Genomic DNA, 5,396 nt, shown 5'->3' on the forward strand with positions numbered 1-5,396 from the left:
AACATTATAACTTATTTTAGTAAATGCTAAACTAATAATAATCAACAACAAAATCAATTGAAAAATCTAATAACCAGTTTAGCAAACAAATCACTTTATAATTATACAACAATTTTTATATCGATAAATTCTCAATAATAACTAAATAATCATTTCAATTAACTAATAATAACCCAGGAATAAACCTATACTCAAAATATCTCATTTAGAAAACATATCGCTTGTAAGTTCCCTACAATTTTTTTTTTTGGTCTATAGGTTAATTATAAGATCTGTACGCAATAATGTAACCCATGATTTTTTTTTTAAACAACCTTTCACGTCCTGTCATGATTATTTAAATTTTCGGAATATCTTTGTGATCTATATTTTTCTCCACTTGTTGTAAATTGTTCGTTTAAATCTATCAACAAAACTACAGAGGACTTGATTAAGAAAAACTGGTACGAGATGTGAAATTTTTTTGAACAGAGTACGGAAGACTGGTTTAAGAAAAACTTGTGTGATGTGAAATTTTTTGTTATGCTTATTGTATTATTGTGAATTTCATATATTTATTTATATTAAATCTCTCTGATACAAAAATTAAGAGCGACCCTCTCTCTATATACATTACATCCTATCTGTTGCTCCACGACTAGTATGGTCATTGCAAACCCAGAGACTAGATATACCTGAGTTTCTTTCTGAATCTCCATTGCTGGAAACACCATTGATATTTCTTTTGGTATTATAGTCAATTCGTTGATCTTCAAAATCCATTCATATTCGAAGTATTTTTTACGATATATTCAATTAATGATTAAGCTTTTTGTGTGTATCCAAAAAGTTGGATCTAAAGAGTTGAAGATTCGTGTAACTACAAATAGTTTGTAGGCAGAAATTGCATTGCCTGGGCACCCAATTTTCAACTAATCCAATGTGTTGAGGGCTTCATACTTTCTGCACAAATTACTATTTCAAAAATCAAATAGTTGAAGATTATATGGAATGTTGATTCTTACCTGAATAGACATTTTAAGTTAAAAAAGAAGCCCAGACCTGAGGCAAGAAGGATGGATTAGATTTCAGACTCTGCGTAAGGACAATGGAGTAAGTTTTGTGGAACATATTTCTTTGAGATTTGAGTACAGTCGAGAAGACCCATCATTGTTCAGACTACATCTCATGTTAAATGTTAGAGCAAGATACAGGAAAATTTGTGTTGGAACCAATCGAAAATGTCATATAAAATATAGACAAATACATTAAAGGTAAGTAACTAATAAAAGTAGAAACAGTAGCACAGGTCACTCTTCTGGGCTGTTATTATAACTTCCAATTTTTATCAGCAAAGCTTCCAATTACATGTTAGGGTTAATAAATATTATGACTGTCAGTCTCAATTATTGGACTACTCCCAAGAAAAATAAAATTTCTAAGATATATGGTAAGAAAAAAAAGATATCTAAAATATCTCATGAGAATCTAACATCTTTAGATTCCAATTTATTGTATTTACATGATTCCAACTTAGTTCACACCAATTAAATTATGTGATAACTTTCAAGATTTCTGAAGTAAGAAAATAGCTCAAGAGCCCATGTGTAATGAGAGGCTTACTGGTGTGATAACATCAGTAGTGTGTGAACCCCCTAAAAGATTTGGTCCACTGTAGGTATATTTCCCAAAGTTGTAAGAGCTGTTGTTCAGCCATACATCTTGTGTGGGAGCATGGATTGTTGTAAGGCTTTAAGAGTTTGATTAGGCATAAATGTAGTGCAAAGGCACATGGAGTCATTAAGTTGTAGAATGGACCACTTGCATAGGTACCAGGTGGCAGGTGCACTGGTATCCTAGCTTGAGGGGGGAATGTGAGATCTTAGGTGAGATGGTTGATGAATGATTGGGACTAGGGTAATTTCCCCCAGTCAAGTTTAAGCTGTGGATTGTTAGTGTGGTTCAAGCTGTGGATTGTTAGTGTGGTTCAGGTAAACTTGACTTGGTCAAGTTACCAGTGGTTTTTGGGCTTCTGGTTTGTGAGAACCCATGGTTTTGCAGAAGGTATTCATCTCTAATGTGGCCTATTTAAAGGTGGAAAGACTCCATGGCAAATTTGTCCTAGGGACAGTGAGATCACAAGCAACTATATCCCTAGACACCACCACTTCTTTTGGTGTTTCATGATTCTAACAACTAGCTTCCTCATGGAAAAAGAAAATATCTATTTGAACCAGTTAAACTGAGACACAAAAAAAAATCTGAAATACCAAAACAAATACCTTATTTTAAAACAAACTACCCTTGAATTAACCTTCAAAATTATTAACTGACATTATTCAATATTAGTTTCTCTGTATGGGAAGAAACCTATCCATCCTATCACTGTCATCCTCAACACTATTGGTGGGCATTTTCAATAAAGAGTCTCAATACCCTTACTGGCCTTTTTCGAAATTTGTCAAGTGGCAATTTATCTACTCCCAGAGAGGCTCACAACCTTTCAACCTTCTAGCATGTGCAATTTTTTTAACAATACACTATATAAATCTATATGGGTGAAATTCTCAAAAACCAGTAAAATTTGGGGCTGTTTATATGGTGTTTATACAGGGATTAGAATTTTGTAAATTTTTCAAAAGTGTTGTTTTACAACTTCTGTTTGTAATTTTCAGAAGTTAGGCATTGGTTATTTCCAGATCAATGCTCAAGCTAATATCACTTTCAAACCCAAAGCATTCAAATAAAAAAATCCATACTGATGCATATAACAGTCTACATATTCTGTAGCCAATCACCGAATCTGTAATAAAACAAAACCTCCCAGTTACAGTCTGGAGTTCTACCATTTATAAGCTACTTGACATGAGTGGTGTAGCAAGACACAAACAATAAGTAAATAATGATAACCTTAGTTTGAATTGACAACCATGGATCATGATACCATTGCATATTTGGCTACAATATGTATTTCTTTGACAATGTTTACATCTGAAAACCATCTTGAACCCATTGCATACTTGGCTACAATATGTATTTCTTTGACAATGTTTACATCTGAAACCCATTTTCAGCTGCAACAAAACCCAAGTTCCTCAAAACACGGAACTGGAAAACACCGAGAAGATGCCTCAAACAGATCCTGAACACTTCATTTCTCCATTTTTCCTACTGCCATTTTTCAGAACTCATCCCCATGCCTACCGAATGTTGGATATTTAAGGTTCCGACCATCTTAATTCCCCCGAACATCGGTTATAATCTGTTCATTGAAGAAAAACATACAGATCTATCGTTCAGTCTTTGAAGTGAACAAACTTAAAAAATATGCAGATCTATCATTCTTCAGTTATTATCTATTCGTTGAGAAAAAATATACACTACACAGATCTATTATTCTTGGAATGAACAAACTGGAAAGATTCTTTAAAAGACCGGCAAAGGTTGAAATGATTGAAGCACTTACCCATCAAGGTCGCTCCAAGAAATGATGACTCAATGTTGTTAGTTGTCTGCTGCCCAAAACAACATTGCGCATTGATCTTTTATCGCCAATAGTTCTTCCCAAATCTCTAACATGACTACAATTTTATAATATTTTCTATATTCCCTTCCAACATACACTTGTAGCCCAGATACTTATTGCCATATCTCTGTATTCTCCTATGAGAAAGCATGCAATGTCCAGAATAATGGCCAATTCTCTTTACTTGAAAACAAATTACTGACTTTAAAGCTCTTGTATTTCAGGGCTAGTGTATGCTAAAGTCCTTCCGACTGCTCTTCTCAAAGAAGTGCTCCAAACACTTTGAATGATAATATGACAGTTAATCAACTGCCATTATAAATTAACCTCCCAAATCTACAAATCTTGGTAGTAGATATGGTTTGACTTCGTAAAATACAGGAATGACACGAGCCCTTGGCTTCACCATGGAGTAAAATACTGGAATAATGGGAGCCATTGGCTTCACCATGGACTCAAGTTCATCCAAACACCAACGCGATTGAGCATAGTTCTTATAAAAAATGGCCATGTGGACTGCCGCTAATTTAATAGCCCCTTCTATTTGAGAAGGAATGTTGCGTCCCACCACCAATTTGGGCGAACTCGCTATCCACGTTCTACCAGGAGACTGTAGAGATGGGAGGGTAAAATGTTCTTGACATCAGGGCCACGACTGTTTATCAACAAACTGTAACTGGGATTAAAAGCCGAAGCTGAATAGAAAGGCCGAGGAGGAAGAAGCCGAGCAGTGTTATTCTGATAGAGGGGCGTGCCATTGATGACAGGAAAATGAGGCGCAGGCCTATGCAGGCGGACAAATGCAAAGATGTTGAAGCCGAGGGAGGTAAATCCAGATAAGAAGATGATGAAGGCAGACCATTGGCATCGATGTGCAACTACGCATTGGATAGTGATATCTTAATCCACCGCCTTAAGATTCTTTATGTTTGGTCACCAGCAGACAGGTTTGAAATGTGATGTGCGTTCATGTGGGTACTCTCAGGAATTGTTATTGGCAAGTTGCAACACCACTTGCAGGGAGTGGGACCATTATTCAATTTAGTTAGTGAGGTTGTGCGTTGCCATTGGAATATGGGATGTTTGACTTTATCGTGAGTAACACAGCTCACGAGTTTCATTCAACCATGTGCGAAAAGGTCCCACTTGATATTAAAAAAGGGGGGAGTTTTGTTTTTTATCAAAATCAACCGGGGCGGGGGAGTTATGGTAAATTTTGTTTTATAAGAGATATGAAAGTGAGTGGAAAGTTTTGATCAAAATCAAAAGGGGGCGGAGGGGAATAGTAGAGTGAAGTGAGATGATTTAATGAATACTTATAAAAGATTTTATTTATGAATAATTTATTAAAAGAATTTTTTATTAGGTTAAGCGATAATGGATTTATGGTGGGAGTATATGGTGGAGGAAGCATGTTATATATATATATATATGTTGCTAAATGTGTAAGTGGTTGTATATATATGGTAGTGGTTAAAGATTTGCTATGAAAATAATAGTTTATTTGTATAAATTTTAATTGTATTAAGGAAATAAACTAGCATATAGTGAATCAGTGGAAAGGGGATGTCAAAGTAAATTGAGATGGTTATGTTGCTTGAAGCTATGAGAGTTCTCCTTGGATGGTCCATGAATAACAAATAAAGGATCAATTGAATAGAGCCCTTGGATAACTTATTAAAAGAATTATTTATTAGGCTATGTAACAATGGATGTATGGTGGGTAGATGTGATGGAGGAGGATGTGATGTAATTTTCGCTAAATGTGTAATTCGTTATAGGTCTCGAACTCAACCATCTCTGCATATTCTAGTACTTAGAGTTGAGCAAACATAGTTGCATCATTAAAGTGGCATGTTGCCAAATGGGTAAGTAGTTGTAGATGTAAGAC

At 35.1% G+C, this 5,396-nt stretch overlaps 1 long non-coding RNA gene across 1 annotated transcript; it reads right to left on the reverse strand.

Annotated features, from left to right (window-relative positions):
- Positions 1 to 2,871: 2,871 nt before the first annotated feature.
- On the reverse strand, positions 2,872 to 4,553 carry LOC149197411 (uncharacterized). The gene is made up of 2 exons (XR_016254199.1): positions 3,446 to 4,553; positions 2,872 to 3,241 (listed from the first exon to the last, which is right to left on the reverse strand). It is a non-coding gene; the product is annotated as an uncharacterized LOC149197411 (long non-coding RNA).
- Positions 4,554 to 5,396: the final 843 nt, after the last annotated feature.

Source organism: Pinus tabuliformis, chromosome 2_2 (genome assembly GCF_031772625.1).
Source record: "Pinus tabuliformis cultivar Carrire ecotype Pingquan chromosome 2_2, CPIR1, whole genome shotgun sequence".
In the NCBI taxonomy this organism is placed as follows: domain Eukaryota; kingdom Viridiplantae; phylum Streptophyta; class Pinopsida; order Pinales; family Pinaceae; genus Pinus; species Pinus tabuliformis.